Raw genomic sequence first — 17,208 nt, forward strand, 5'->3', positions numbered from 1 at the left:
ATATAAGATGAACATCAACAAAAGCAAAACAAGGATAATGAAATGTAGTCGAATTAAGTCGGGTGATGCTGAGGGAGTTAGATTAGGAAATGAGACGCTTAAAGTAGTAAAGGAGTTTTGCTATTTGGGGAGCAAAATAACTGATGATGGTCGAAGTAGAGAGGAAATAAAATGTAGACTGGCAATGGCAAGGAAAGCGTTTCTGAAGAAGAAAAATTTGTTAACATCGAGTATAGATTTAAGTGTCAGGAAGTCGTTTCTGAAAGTATTTGTATGGGGTGTAGCCATGTATGGAAGTGAAACATGGACAATAAATAGTTTGGACATGAAGTGAATAGAAGCTTTCGAAATGTGGTGCTACAGAAGAATGTTGAAGATTAGGTGGGTAGATCACGTCACTAATGAGGAGGTATTGAATAGGATTGGGGAGAAGATAAGTTTGTGGCTCAGCTTGACTAGAAGAAGGGATCGGTTGGTAGGACATGTCCTGAGGCATCAAGGGATCACCAATTTAGTACTGGAGGGCAGAGTGGAGAGTAAAAATAGTAGAGGGAGACCAAGAGATGAATACACTAAGCAGATTCAGAAGGATGTAGGTTGCAGTAGGTACTGGGAGATGAAGGAGCTTGCACAGGATAGATTAGCATGGAGAGCTGCATCAAACCAGTCTCAGGACTGAAGACCACAACAACAACAACAACAATCTTCACAGCCCGTTAAGTTTCCTTTCATTTCGTCTTTCCCTTATGGGTGCTTCACCTTGTTTCTCAAGCTGTGCACATACTTTTTTTGTTGAGTAGGAGAGAGCCTTCGAAGAAGATTTCAGCGATATAACATGTGTAGAACATGGTTAGATGGTAACAACAGTATCGCAAATCACTGCTCCGCTGTCAGGAGAAGAGGTTTCTCAAACGACTGTCATGTAGTTCAAAATGCAAAGATAACTGAGGTACAGTTTGTGTTCCTGTTATAACGATTGTCGTATTAAGATCTCAAAAATGAGCAGTGATACATGTTCTAAAGCTATTCCCAAAACACAATACTGTAATCCCAGCACTGGTTCATGCTCTAAGGTATTTTATGTCTTCAGGGTTGGTCGGTGTTTCTTTTGCAGTTCTCTTGTTTCAATTTTCGCTAGAGACAAAATACCTGAGGTGACTGTGGAGATCATTTTGTGCTTCCGGGACGACCGATCCAGTGATATCCGAATGTTTTGTAAAGATACGTGCCGAATTGACGGGACATCCGTGACGTCACCACCACATAGACCGCCCCGATAACTGAGTGGTCAGTGTGACGGATTGCCGTCCTACGTGCCCGGCTTCGATTCCCGGCTCGGCCGAGGATTTTCTCCGCTCAGGAACTGGGTGTTCTGTTGTCTTCATCATCATTTCATCCCCATCCGGCACGCAGGTCGCCCAATGTGGCGTCGAATGTAATAACACCTGCACCAAGGCGGCCGAACCTGCCCCGCAAGGGACCTCCCGGCCAATGACGCCAAACGCTCATTTCCATTTACCACCACATAGATTTTCTTATATCCAGTGAGATATCTTTTCCTGTAGCTGCGGAAGAATATCTGTTAGGAACGGTAGATACTTGAGGCTGCATAAAGAATCCACCGATGAGGCAGGGACCAGTTCTTGAAAATCTCGTATCACTCAATGACAAACCATGGCAGTTCTCTCAGCCTGCGAAGATGTTTCAACATCCAGTTGTGCGTAAAGGCAAGATTAAGGTGCCCATGGTTTTGTAACGATGCCTCATATACAAAAATAACGATACATTGAAAAGCGATATTATTTCGCAGTGTTTATAGATACCATTCGAAGTAATGTAATCGATTTTGAATGTTACTGCCACGAAGATATTGATGGAGCGAAATGTGAGGCGGATGAATGCAGTGGAATGTGGTACTCGCAGAACACTCATCTGGTTGATCCAGCTCACACAATCAAACAGCCTGGTAGTGACATATCGAATGTCTTCTCTCTTTAGTTGGTGTATTTTAATATTCATACTTTCAGTATTTTCTTTTTTTGTACCGTATTCAGAGACATTTGGCTATCGTTTGACAGGGCCAGGAAATCTTTCAACATACAACCGCACCGCTACTGTAACAGTTAGTCGACATCCGCCATAAACTACAGCAATAGCGGTACACAGTTTTTTTTTACTACTGTACTTATCCTGACAGTCTCTATAACTTAACGAGCTAAACAACAGAACACAGACTGATTGGCTTCAAGAGCACCGAGAAACCCACGAAGCGTACCTGATGATTTTTCATTATGATTCTAAATAAGCTGATAGGGCGCAGAAAGTAGTCCCTACATGCTAACGGAACTCCTTAGTTTTCATAACGCTTTGCGGGCACAGCCCAGCATCTGATGACCCCCGTAGCAATAACACATTTTTACGTTGCAGAAATGAACACATACCGAAACGTATTTATGCAGACACAGTGGCTTGAAACCAATGCTGTGATGAAGAAGCCTTTCGACTTGTAAGACACGAAGTTAATTTATTCACGTAAAGAAATACATATTGACATGATATAGACACACCTATCAGACGAATGAATGTAGCGGCTCTTAACACAAGCAACCTCGCTTACTCTAGATGTCGTGTGAGTGGTGGCGCTGCAACCCGCCAGTACAGGATAGTAAACCATTACTGTCAACAAGATTTATTTTACGTCAAGAACAGATATTTATACAAATTTAAAGTGGTGTGTATTCCAAGGGAAAATATAGAGAAAGTAAAACAAACAGTAAAAGATTGAAAAGTAAAAGAAAAATATTAAACCTACGCATAACCTGCGCATTTATCTATGAAAAGAATTATGAATTTTGGTTTCAAATCATTGTGCCTGTATATATACGTTTCTGCATAGGTTCACATTTGTAATGTAAAAGCTGTTATTGATGTGGCAGGTCGTCTGATGATGGACTACACCCAAACGCTCTATGGAAGTAAATGAGTTCCATTTACATCTAGTGACTGCTTTTTGCGATCTATCAGCTTTTTTAGAATCCTAATAAAAATCATTAGAAATGGTCGCACGCCTCACCCACGACTTTCCGTCGTGCTTTTGGTACGGCAGAGTAAACGATTGTGGCACGTCTTCTGACGGTAGGAAAGTGGTTTGTCGGGCTTATACCGTATTAGTATTTACAGTGTGGAATCATTCATGATGAAGTCGATATCTTTTTTAAAGAAGCCACAAAATCTATAAATTTCATCTACCTCAAACTTTCGCATTCTGAATTGTAACGTCTCGCCACACAGATTGCATTTCAACAATGTCAGGAGGACTAGAATGTGTCTCAGTTTTTCAGGGGAAGATATTATGCCTACATTCAGGATCTCGGTTTCGCGATATCCGTCTACCCAGTTGGCTGATATCCACTGTCTACAGTATGACATTCAAACATGGATCTTTTGAGATGCACTTTCACCACACTGGAGTTGCTGCATCTCCGTTTGTCACTAGACTGACACTGAAGAACCTGACATCGCTCACATCTTCTTTGTACGTGAAAAGTGGGACAGACACAGACAATATTTCTTGCAACCGTTACGTCGTTCTGAAAGATGATTTCCTACGGGTGCTGCCATTCTATTTTATTTGAGTAATCCGTCATAGAGTAAAGAGCTTTTTAAATTTTAAGAAGCTGCCGAGATATCTTGTAGTAGTAACTCAGCACTAGAAACTACGTTAACTGTTGTTACAAGTGTTGTACAGGGTGTTTCAAAAATGACCGGTATATTTGATACGGCAATACAAACTAAACGAGCAGCGATAGAAATACACCGTTTGTTGCAATATCCTTGGGACAACAGTACATTTCCAGGCAGACAAACTTTCGAAAATACAGTAGTTACAATTGTCAACAACAGATGGCGCTGCGGTCTGGGAAACTCTATAGTACGACATTTTCCACATATCCACCATGCGTAGCAATAATATGGCGTAGTCTCTGAATGAAATTACCCGAAACCTTTGACAACGTGAGTGGCGGAATGGCTTCACATGCTGATGAGATGTACTGCTTCAGCTGTTCAATTGTTTCTGGATTCTGGCGGTACACCCGGTCTTTCAAGTGTCCCCACAGAAAGAAGTCACAGGGGTTCATGTCTGGCGAATAGGGAGGCCAATCCACGCCGCCTCCTGTATGTTTCGGATAGCCCAAAGCAATCACACGATCATCGAAATATTCATTCAGGAAATTAAAGACGTCGGCCGTGCGATGTGGCCGGGCACCATCTTGCATAAACCACGAGGTGTTCGCAGTGTCGTCTAAGGCAGTTTGTACCACCACAAATTCACGAAGAACGACCAGATAGCGTGATGCAGTAATCGTTTCGGATCTGAAAAATGCGCCAATGATTCCTTTGGAAGAAATGGCGTCCCAGACCAGTACTTTTTGAGGACGCAGGGACGATGGGACTGCAACATGGGGCTTTTCGGTTCCCCATATGAGCCAGTTCTGTTTATTGACGAAGCCGTCCAGGTAAAAATAAGCTTCGTCAGTAAACCAAATGCTGCCCACATGCATATCGCCGTCATCAATCCTGTGCACTATATCGTTAGCGAATGTCTCTCGTGCAGCAATGGTAGCGGCGCTGAGGGATGGCAGTGTTTGAATTTTGTATGGGTAGAGGTGTAAACTCTGGAGCATGAGACGATACGTGGACGTTGGCGTCATTTGGACCGCAGCTGCAACAGGGCGAACGGAAACCCGAGGCCGCTGTTGGATCACCTGCTGCACTAGCTGCGCGTTGCCCTCTTTGGTTGCCGTACGCGGTCGCCCTACCTTTCCAGCATGTTCATCCGTCACGTTCCCAGTCCGTTGAAATTTTTCAAACAGATCCTTTATTGTATCGCTTTTCGGTCCTTTGGTTTCATTAAACCTCCGTTGAAAACTTCGTCTTGTTGCAACAACACTGTGTTCTAGGCGGTGGAATTCCAACACCAGAAAAATCCTCTGTTCTAAGGAATAAACCATGTTGTCCACAGCACACTTGCACGTTGTGAACAACACGCTTACAGCAGAAAGACGACGTACAGAATGGCGCACCCACAGACTGCGTTGTCTTCTATATCTTTCACATCACTTGCAGCGCCATCTGTTGTTGAAAATTGTAACTACTGTAATTTTGAAAGTTTGTCCGCCTAAAAATGTACTGTTGTCCCAAGCATATTGCAACAAACGGTGTATTTCTATCGTTGCTCGTTTAGTTTTTATTGCCGTTTCAAATATACCGGTCATTTTTGAAACACCCTGTATATGCGTACGAGGGCAGTCAAACGAAAACCGAACATACACTACAGCGGGACTATGGAATGATTCTATTCAAAAGTAATCACCACACATGCTACGAAAGACATTTATACCACTGGGAGACGAGACGATCAATACCTTTTCCGTAGAACACGGTCGGTCGCTGACGAATGCACAAGCGCACACTCTCTTGCACATCCTCGTCCGATTGCAGCCGACGTCCACGCACGTCTTTTTTCAGGTCACCAAAAGTGTGAAAACCACACGGTGAGAGAACTGGACTGTGCGGAAGACGTAGTGTTTCCTAATGAAATCGCTGTAGCGTAGCCTTCGTCTGATTGGCAGTGTGGGGGCGTGCCTCATCGTGCAACAGGATTAGTCCGACTAAATACACTCCTGGAAATTGAAATAAGAACACCGTGAATTCATTGTCCCAGGAAGGGGAAACTTTATTGACACATTCCTGGGGTCAGATACATCACATGATCACACTGACAGAACCACAGGCACATAGACACAGGCAACAGAGCATGCACAATGTCGGCACTAGTACAGTGTATATCCATCTTTCGCAGCAATGTAGGCTGCTATTCTCCCATGGAGACGATCGTAGACATGCTGGATGTAGTCCTGTGTAACAGCTTGCTATGCCATTTCCACCTGGCGCCTCAGTTGGACCAGCGTTCGTGCTGGACGTGCAGACCGCGTGAGACGACGCTTCATCCAGTCCCAAACATGCTCAATGGGGGACAGATCCGGAGATCTTGCTGGCCAGGGTAGTTGACTTACACCTTCTAGAGCACGTTGGGTGGCACGGGATACATGCGGACGTGCATTGTCCTGTTGGAACAGCAAGTTCCCTTGCCGGTCTAGGAATGGTAGAACGATGGGTTCGATGACGGTTTGGATGTACCGTGCACTATTCAGTGTCCCCTCGACGATCACCAGAGGTGTACGGCCAGTGTAAGAGATCGCTCCCCACACCATGATGCCGGGTGTTGGCCCTGTGTGCCTCGGTCGTATGCAGTCCTGATTGTGGCGCTCACCTGCACGGCGCCAAACACGCATACGACCATCACTGGCACCAAGGCAGAAGCGACTCTCATCGCTGAAGGCGACACGTTTCCATTCGTCCCTCCATTCACACCTGTCGCGACACCACTGGAGGCGGGCTGCACGATGTTGGGGCGTGAGCGGAAGACGGCCTAACGGTGTGCGGGACCGTAGCCCAGCTTCATGGAGACGGTTGCGAATGGTCCTCGCCGATACCCCAGGAGCAACAGTGTCCCTAATTTGCTGGGAAGTGTCGGTGCGGTCCCCTACGGCACTGCGTAGGATCCTACGGTCTTGGCGTGCATCCGTGCGTCGCTGCGGTCCGGTCCCAGGTCGACGGGCACGTGCACCTTCCGCCGACCACTGGCGACAACATCGATGTACCGTGGAGACCTCACGCCCCACGTGTTGAGCAATTTGGCGGTACGTCCACCCGGCCTCCCGCATGCCCACTATACGCCCTCGCTCAATGTCCGTCAACTGCACATACGGTTCACGCCCACGCTGTCGCGGCATACTACCAGTGTTAAAGACTGCGATGGAGCTCCGTATGCCACGGCAAACTGGCTGACACTGACGGCGGCGGTGCACAAATGCTGCGCAGCTAGCGCCATTCGACGGCCAACACCGCGGTTCCTGGTGTGTCCGCTGTGCCGTGCGTGTGATCATTGCTTGTACAGCCCTCTCGCAGTGTCCGGAGCAAGTATGGTGGGGCTGACACACCGGTGTCAATGTGTTCTTTTTTCCATTTGCAGGAGTGTACCTGGGCATTTTGACTTTATGGCGCGTCGCATCTCTGTAAAGTGTCGTCATAGCGCTGCGCACTGACTGTAGTTGCACGTTCGAGGAACTCGACGAACAAAGGGCTCCTGCAATCAAAAAAGGTCATCATGACCTTACGTCGTGCCAGCATTTCGAGCCCGACGGAAACGGCAAAGCCAACAGCTGGAACATCCCACACCACTCCCGCCAAAGGAATCCAAAGCTGTTCACACAAGTAAGTTGGACGATAACGCCGGCCCCATACTGTCAATCTCACGAAGGCCACACTGCAGCGATTTGGTTGAGAATCACTGCATCGTTCTCTGTACAGCCCGGATCTTTCATAGTTTGATTTCCACGTCTTTGGGGACCTGAAAAAGACATGCGTGCAATTCGCTTCCAGTCGGACGAGGAAGTGCAAGAGTAAGCGCGGTTATGGATCCGTTAACGGCATATCGCGTTCTGCAGAACAGGAATTGATCATATCGTTTCCTAGTGGGATAAATATCTTACGCGTACTGTGATTACTTTTATACGGAACCATTCCATGATCTCTTTGTGGCGGGTGTTCGTTTTCGTTTGAATACTCCTTACAGTTATTTCAGAAAACGCACTGAACGTTTCTATTTCCATATTCTTTTCCGTTTGTTTCTTAAATGTGTACTGCCAGACGAATTAACTCTGTTAAATACCGTGTACAATTTCACACATTATATCAAATATCCTTGTTATACGTGCACTTGCATGTATGCCACAACACCATTTTAATCGTTAATATTGTTAAAAATGATTTTACAACGGTGGAATGATATAGACACTTATTGAGATAACTTACAGAATCGGTAGATATGTCATTTTGTGGCAAATAACCTCAAGTTTCAAATAAAAGTGTCAAGTGTCATTTTGGTTCGATGTGACTACCACCTGTCATGTGGCAAACATCCGACCAGTAATAAATTTCTTTCCACACTCGTTGCAGCAAATCGGGCGTAACTTGTGCAGCGTTAGTGTAAATTCGATTTTTCAAGTCAGCTACATTCTTTGGTAGGGTAGAAACGCCAGAGAAAGAAATCCAGTGTTGTCGAGTCTGGGGAGCGAAGTAGCCATGCGATTGCCCTTTCACGGCCAACCCACCGACCTGGGAAGCGATTATCGAGGAGACCTCGAACTTCGGTGAGGACGTGAGGTGGTGCCCTGGCTTGCTGGTAGTAAACAGTCCTATCTCGATCATCTTCATCGACCTGTGCATATGAAGGTAAACATTACTAGTAACAGTGTTCGACGTAATCATCGACACGCGGCGCGACCCTGTGACCTGTCATGTCGCAGTGAAAAACCAGACTCAACAAAAGTAAATTGTAGGCCTGGTTGGAGATTCTTCAACGTATTCGCTGCGAAATTTACGCCGAACAGTTGTTTCAGAGTTCCTTTCATCAAACCAAAATACACAGCGAGTACGATCCGCAACTGTAAAAGTAGCCATTTTAAGCGCGCACTTTGCTGGCACTCCTGCTGGCGAAATGGGTTACTGATGCGCTACGTGAATCAAACTTGAGATTGTATGCTGCAATGTGACCCATCTACCGATTCTGTAAGATATCTCAATAAATTTCTATATGGTTCCAAAGTTGTAAAGTCATTTTTGCCTCACCCTGATTTGTTCTTCCATCTTTTCCTATAAATTACCAGTACCTATTGTAAAAATTCTTACATGCATGTCACTCAATGGCAGGCTTCTAAAGCACTTTGTTAACCTTTGTATCTGCATGCCCTCATATTATATCATCGGTTTATATTATGTACCGTATATCAGTTACTCTCCAGCCCGCATCTCGTGGTCGTACGGTAGCGTTCTCGCTTCCCACGCCCGGGTTCCCGGGTTCGATTCCCGGCGGGGTCAGGGATTTTCTCTGCCCCGTGATGGCTGGGTGTTGTGTGATGTCCTTAGGTTTAAGTAGTTCTGAGTTCTAGGGGACTGGTAACCATAGATGTTAAGTCCCATATTGCTCAGAGCCATTTTGGCCGCGGTGGTCTCGCGTTTCTAGGCGCGCAGTCCGGAACCGTGCGACTGCTACGGTCGCAGGTTCGAATCCTACCTCGGGCATGGATGTGTGTAATGTCCTTAGGTTAGTTAGGTTTAAGTAGTTCTAAGTTCTAGGGGACTGATAACCGCAGCAGTTGAGTCCCATAGTGCTCAGAGCCAGTTATTCACCTTTTAGATGGCAACATATTTGTTAGTTGCTGAAGGCCAAACAAAAAGAAAAGGAAACCGGACAAGTGCGAACTCGAATCGCGATTTTAGCGTTCCGTATAAACTTAATTATGTGTATAGACAATTTCGTTTGGGTCAATGACCTGGTGCAAGTCATTCTATTGGGCACCACTTCGGAGACTTGTACGTAGCAGCCGCGCGGTCTAGGGTGACTTGTCACCGTCCGCGAGGCTCACCCCGGCGGACGTTCGTGTCCTCCCTCGGGCTCGGGTGTGTGTATTATTCACAACTTAAGTTAGTTTAAGTTAGATTAACTAGTGTGTAAGCTTAGGAACCGATGACCTAAACAGTTTGGTCCCATAAGATCTTACCACAAATTTACGATTTTTGTGTGTAGCTAACCTAAAGCAGTTGTCCAACCGGGGAAAGGGAAGCTGCAGAGTAACGTAGAGTCCGAACCACGTATTGTTTCCGGCAACTCTTCACATCGTTGACAGGTGAAGGCCAGGTAAACAATAGGCTGAAAAATTCTTATTGAAACTGAGATTCGGTCCCTATCTCTGTCGGTTTCAGGTATGCGCTTTACCGCTAAACCATTAGTTCATATAAGTTTTGTGAGTGAGTTTGCGAGTATAAAATTATGTGTCATATATGGCCGTATCTTTTGATCGCATTGACTTAGCAGCTTTTCGTTTTTCACCGCAGAGGGACCGCAAACCTCAGTGTGTGACATAAATTACAACATGATACATCCCATTCCGTTCCTGGGATAAACGGGTCTTAACAGGAGCACAACCATACAGATGGGTAACAAGTGACGAAAGATATTTTGTATATAAGTGCCAATTATCAATTTTCGGATTTTGTTTCCTCTTACTTGTACTGTGAGCTTCTTGCCAAATTTTATGATTACATTTTAATGAGTGAGTTTGTGGTTATCGAAATATGTGGTATAAATGACACTGCCTTTTGATTGTATTGTCTTAGCAGCTTACATTTTTCATACAGCCAAGAGCCCATATACCTCAGTATATGATGCAAATTCAAAGTGGCACCTGTACTTGCTCCTGAAAAAAACAGACAGAGGGACAAAACAGACAGAGGGTCCCGTTTTTAGCGATTGAGGTACAGAACCTCCCAAAACGGTTTAGTGAAGTCCTCTACGAAGGCTCTTTCTAACGTCACAGGCAAAAGTCTTAATAAAAGAGCTAGTCGCTATCATAGTTCGGCAGCTATAAAAAATTAGTTTCGTACGTTAGATAATTTTCCAAACTCTTTACTGTAGCTCAGCCGAAACCGTAACTCATAATTATATTTATTCATTTTTGATATATTTGAGATGTCCTGAATGATTTGCCACAACCTGTAGAGAAATTTTCTGCATCGTGGCATAAACACCACAAGCAGATATTTACGCTAAGATGTCGGACCTCTGGCCGGAAGAAGTGGCCGTGCGGTTCTAGGCGCTGCATTCTGGAACCGCGAGACCACTACGGTCGTGGTTCGAATCCTGCCTCGGGCATGGATGTGTGTGATGTCCTTAGGTTAGTTAGGTTTAATTAGTTCTAAGTTCTAGGGGACTAATGACCTCAGAAGTTGAGTCCCATAGTGCTCAGAGCCATTTGAACCATTTGTCGGACCTCTTTTTACCCGGCGTGGTGCAGCAACTCGATGTGGCTGTAGACTCAACAAATTGTTGGAAGTCCCTCGCAGAAATATTGAACCATGCTGAATTATAGCCTTCCATAATTGCGGAAGTGTTGCCGGTGCAAGATTTTCTGCACGAACTGACCTCTCGATCTGGTTGGCCAAATCATTCGCTCGAAATGTCCAGAACGTTCTTCAGACCGGTGACATAGCCCACTGTCACCCATAAAAATTCCATCGATGCTTGGGAATATGAAGTTTATGTATGGCTGAAAATGGTCTCCCAGAAGCCGAACATAGCCATTTTAGTCAAAGATCGGTTCAGTTGAACCAGAGGACGCAATCAATTTCTTGTAAAAACTAGCCACATCATTATGGAGCCACCACCAGCTTGTACACCGCCTTGTTGACAACTTGGGTCAATGATTTCGTTGAGTCTCCGCCAGATTCTAACGCTACCACCAATTATTGATAGCTGAAAGCGGGCTCATCTGACGAGGCCACGGTTTTCCAATCGTATAGGAGCCAACGAGAGGCACTGCGGGCAATGTCGTGCTGTTAGCAAACGCACTGACGCGGATCGTCTGTTTCATGCCTCACTGATGCCACATTTCACCGCATTATCGTAGGGGATACGTTCTTCGTACTTTCCACATCGATTTCTGCTGTTATTTCACGTAGTGTTGCTTGTTTCTTAGCACTGGCAACTCTATGCAAACGCCGCTGCTCTCGGTCGTTAAGTGAAGGCCGTCGCTTGCTGCATTGTCCGTGGTAAGATGTAATGCCTGAAATTTTGTATTGTCAGCACACTCTTGACACTGTGGATTTCAGATACTGAATTCCCTAACTATCGCCGAAATGGAATGTCCCATGCATGTAGCTTCAACTATCATTCCGCATTCAGAGTCTGTTAATTTCCGTCGTGCGGTCATAATTGCGGCGGACACTTTTTCACATGAATCACCTGAATACAAATAATAGCTCCGGCCACGCAAAAGCCTTTTATACGTCATGTATTACGCGATACTTCTGCCATCTGTGTATGTGCACATCGCTATAGCGACTTTTGTCATCTCCGTGTGTTTTCTAATGGGACAATTGTGTCTGCTTCGAGTAGGTGGTTTCCGATTTTTGTAATGCGGTGAATATTAGATGAAGGTTTAGCGCTATTGGTGAATCGATTTCTGAGGTGGGAGAGAGCGCCGCTGCCACTGGCTGGATGCTGCCGGCTGGACGTATTGGTCGCGCAGTCTGCCTCCGGCCCCAGTGCTGCGGTGTGACGAGCAAACATCCGATACCTGTCGAGCCCGGGTTCGTCCTAACCGCACGCCTGTCCAACTGGAATTCGGTAACCGACGCCCCGAAATGCAGTACTCGCGGCTCCGACAACGCCGCACCACGAATCTGCTTTCTGCACAGGAGCGACCACAAAGGGATACCGAGTCTCTGAATGTCTAAAGATCATTCCCACGCGTCCTCGCTGTAACGTAACGTGAAAATTACATTGAACTACGTCATGTTCCGAGCATCCCACATAGAGGACTCTGTGATGTGGGCAGAACTCAAAGGAACGCCTCTGATTTCAGAGTAGGTTTGTAGGTATGTTGTGATACACTAGAAAACCATAGTTCTAATACTGGGTTCCTGATATTCACGGTACACACGTGAAATGGTCGTACGGGAAAATCACCACCTCATCGCTACCTCGGAGGTGCTGTGTCCCACCGCTCGTGCGCCGACTATACCACCAAGTTCAAATTCACTTAAATCTTGATAACCTGCCATTCGGACACCTACGCCAGACACTTGTTATCTCATATCTGCGTTGCCAACCGCAACGCCGCTTTCTGTCTGTTTACGTACCTCTGTATTTGAATACGCCTGCCTATACCAGTTTCCTTGGCCCTTCAGTGTATACATGGTACGTTTAAGTACTGCCGGCCGCTGTGGCCGAGCGGTTCTAGGCGCTTCAGTCTGGAACCGCGCGACCGCTACGGTCGCAGGTTCGAATCCTGCCTCGGGCATGGATGTGTGTGATGTCCTTAGGTTAGTCAGGTTTAATTAGTTCTAAGTTCTATGGGACTGATGACCTCAGATGTTAAGTCCCATAGCGCTCAGAGCCATTTGAAACATTTTTAACTACTATTTGGCATGAATACTGTACTCGATTTTCCGTTAAGTTTCGATTTGCATCTTTTCTATCTGCCTACACCGTATTTTTCCCTATTAATAGGTGTACATTTTTTGTTTCTAGTAATATGTGAAAGAAATGTGCATCCTGCGGTTATTCCTATGTTGCTTTACGACGGTTCCGATGGTGGCAGTTTGCCGAAACGCTTTATCTGTGTAGATAAAAAACGTGTGATCGAGATAGTTCATTTTGTATCGACTTTGTCAGTTTCAGTAGATATGGACAGGCGCTGGTGATACAATGCGACATTTACATTATTTGTACAAAATATTGCGACTGTAACAATTAGACATCTCCAATCATATGCTGATACAAATCCCGAAAGAAGCTGGCTAAAGCTTTGGCGGCGGATAAGACTTTTATCATTAGGTCTTGATCGGTAAAAGGAGGACAAATAGTGGCGCACGGTTAATCAGACAGCGTGCCAGTGTCTCGTTTAAATTCGTTACGTCCTAATAGTCTCTCATTGAATGAGTCCATACGATCCGTTCCTTGCGCCTGGATATGTACTTCAAGTTGCGACTATTCCCGCGCTATTTGACGGGAATAGACAATACGCTTGCACTAGGATTCTCTCTCCTCGCTATTAGGAACACAAACACTATCTACACAACGCTCGCCACAATCATTTACACAACACTTGGCGTTTTTTCAATGGGGCTCTAGTCCAATAATACAGCATGAAACGTCCCGAGCCGCACCGGATTAGCCGAGCGGTCTCAGGCGCTGCAGTCATGGACTGTGCGGCTGGTCCCGGCGGAGGTTCGAGTCCTCCCTCGGGAATGGGTGTGTGTGTTTGTCCTTAGGATAATTTACGTTCAGTAGTGTGTACCCTTAGGGACTGATGACCTTAGCAGTTACGTCCGATAAGATTTCACACAAAAAAAAGTCCTGAGAAAAATTTGAACTGTGTGTCGAGTGGAAACTCAGACTTGGGCGCTTGCATTATAGAAGGATATGTCGACTTTGAAAATTGAGTAACAGCTACTGGTTGATGAGAGTTTGTGCGGATGCCCTGAGGTGTCGACGGACGGATTAAACGGTTACTGTATTACCTGTGAAATACTAAAGGTGTTAATACTGGCCTGGATGAAGCACAAGACTTTGTCCTTTCAGAAATTATCAATGCAGAGTGAAAAACTGATTTTTAATGATACGACATACATGTTATGAAATGTCTTATTTTACAGGAAAGGAAATATCTACTTTGAGGTTTACGAGGGCGCATGCTGGTTTAATTTGGGTCGCTAGGAAAAAACGCTGTCGTGAGGGGTAAGCCTCGTGCCAGCAGGTAAGCGTGCAGCGGCGGCTCTGGCGATAGACAAGCTGTTTCGAAAGCAGAGAAGCGGACAGGTTCATGAGTCCCGTCGTGACTCAGGTACACCGGCACCAGGGTTGGCCTTGCCTTGCATTACCTTACCTTACTTTACACTCTCCGCGGCTTCCTCTGCAGTTACTCCAGAGTCGCTCTGTTAACCAAGTCAGTTCCACGTCACTTCTTCAGCGGCCTGCAGCTCCTGAAACACAAGTTACAGTTTATTTAGTTTTGTGATAACTCCGTTTTGATTATGACGAATCAGTTAATCAAGATCTGGACACCGGTATTCGGGATGTAATTATTTACGAATAAGATTGCTGAATCATTGAGACACCGTGAATGAATTGTAAGTCTTGCGATAAAGTTGTGAATGCAAAACAGAAAGGGTCGTAGGTTGTGTTCCAAAAATGAACAGCATACAGACAGAAGTGATGACACTTTCTGCAGGACCTGACCATCATTTTGCAGGACAATGCTCAAGCACGTAGAGAGGAAGCTGTTACTGATTTGTTTGACTGATGGGGCTGCTAAGTGCTAGACCACCTACTGCACTCCTCTGACTTAAGCCCTCGTGAGTTCAACTCGATTTCTAAACTGAAGGAAAACCTCATGGCATTCGCTTCAGAAGTGTTACAAATTCATGGGGCAATATACCATGCCGCTCGAACTGTCAACACAACTGGCACTGCTAAAAGTATCCTACGACTTCCACATCGCTGGCAACGGGTTATACCCAATGCTGGTGACTACCCTGAAGGTCATCAAAACTTTAAAACACGTATCTGTTTTGTACGAGCTGTAAATAAATAGTTGCCACTACTAAAGTTTCAACGCTCGTATGGATTACGGTGCCAGATCCGCCTCTTGTGATTTAGGAAAACCGCGAATGAGCGAAGTCTGACTAACCCAATGGGGATTTTCACTCCGCTTCACAGGTTAAAGAATCGAGAAACTCAAACTGACTCTGTGCTCATATCAGAAATTCAGTATCAGTATGACAACGAAGATGGTAAGTCATATTCGTCTGCTCTCATTGATCTAGCTTGTCCATCCTCAGATCTATGTTTCGGCACGTATGTTACATCTTCTGTGGATATCAGTTTATAGCACGATGCGTGTTACCTAGCTCTTAGCTCATACACTGACTTTCTTTAATTAGGATTGTCAGTATGTCACGTTTTACTGATGTAGTGTTCTCGCCGAAGTGTAACGCTTTATGCAAGCATCGGCTTTTACAGCTCTTCCACTTCGATGTTACATTTTTTTCGTTAGAATGCCGCCGAAAAACTGTTTTATGGTACGCTCAGAGATAGTTATTCCAAAGAAAATTCTTGCTGACAACGGGGGAGAATACTGTGAAGAAAAGATGCCATGCTGTCAACCCTTTCCATGTACTACATGATCAATGTACGTTAGGTCATACATAACTCACCCTAAGAAATAGGTATCCAGAAAATATGGCCCACTAGTGTCTAATTTTGACTGGGTGATCAAACGGAAGAAAAAGTATCTACTTTTCAAATACAACTTTATAAAAAGCAAACTTACAATATCACTGGACGTCAAAACGAAATTAACAAAACATACCGGCTGCGTCAGCCGACGTAACAAAAGAACGGTATTGTCTTCCCAATTTTATTGCTACATTGGAAATTTACAACACCGATATTCTATCAATTTGACAGCATTCTGTACAGAAAAAAAGTGTGATCTGCAGTCTCCCTTCCCATCGATAAAATGAACAATGCGAGTCACCAGGAGAACAAAACTAAATTTGGTAGCATAAAATAAGAAAAAAGAAAAATTCGATACGTGTCCGCTTCCCTCTGTCATATATTTCTCTTCTGTCGCTGTTGCACTGCACCCTCAATGATTGCGCTTCATGAACAATTGTTTATTATTCTCTCGTGAGAACAACTTTCGTTTTAGTACAGCATCTGGTTAATCATAGGTCTAACGTCTCTCACAGAGATTTTAAATTTTTCTTTATACATTTACCTCTTGGTTTCACGTGAAAATGTGTAAGAAGGCACGACACAAAAGCATAAAGCTAAAACGAAGTGGTGGACGATACGAAGGGACATTAAAAAGCAAGTTGCACATTATTATGGCAGGCGAAATGACTTTTACTGAATGCTGCACTACACTTCATTGTGAAACATATATACGCCGCCATTTGTCCAACATAGTCACCAAGTCTCTGCAGAGAACGGTCGAAATGTTCCACCAATCGTTTATTTCCTCGACGACAGAAGTCCACTCTATCGCCACGAAGCCTTTCAAGACGTGCTGTGTGAACGTCCTCTTCATTGAAAAATGTCTTTCCCCGCAGATGTTCTTTCAACTTGACGAAAAGATGTAAATCGCGTGGTGCCAGGTCTTCCTTCCTTCCCGAAAAGCAACAATTATGTCTGAGTACTTTGATCAAATTACTGTCACCGTTTCACTACGGCTGAAGCCGACATTACATTTGGTCCCTATACCGCCAGAATCTACAATGAAGCGCTAAAGAATCTGATACAGCCATGCGTATTCAACTATGTAAACAGGTAGCATACGGCACTGCGGTCGGCAACGCCTATATAAGACAACAAGTGTCTGGCGCACTCGTTACATTGGCTACTGTGGCCGGGGAAAGATCCTGCAATAACGGGACCAACAACGACTGAGGAGAATCGTTCAAAGTGACAGAAGTGCACCCCTTACGCAAACTGCTGCAGATTTCAACGCTGGACCA

At 45.1% G+C, this 17,208-nt stretch overlaps 1 protein-coding gene across 2 annotated transcripts in view; it reads right to left on the minus strand.

The window, feature by feature from the left end:
* LOC126354674 (CYFIP-related Rac1 interactor B) overlaps positions 1 to 17,208 on the minus strand; it is a 423,392-nt gene that overhangs the window by 254,567 nt on the left and 151,617 nt on the right. For both annotated transcript variants that reach the window (XM_050004475.1, XM_050004473.1), the window contains exon 2: positions 14,574 to 14,670. The gene's annotated coding sequence lies outside the window, so the exon portion shown is untranslated. The remainder of the gene's footprint in view (positions 1 to 14,573; positions 14,671 to 17,208) is intronic.

Source organism: Schistocerca gregaria, chromosome 3, assembly GCF_023897955.1.
Source record: "Schistocerca gregaria isolate iqSchGreg1 chromosome 3, iqSchGreg1.2, whole genome shotgun sequence".
Taxonomy (NCBI): domain Eukaryota; kingdom Metazoa; phylum Arthropoda; class Insecta; order Orthoptera; family Acrididae; genus Schistocerca; species Schistocerca gregaria.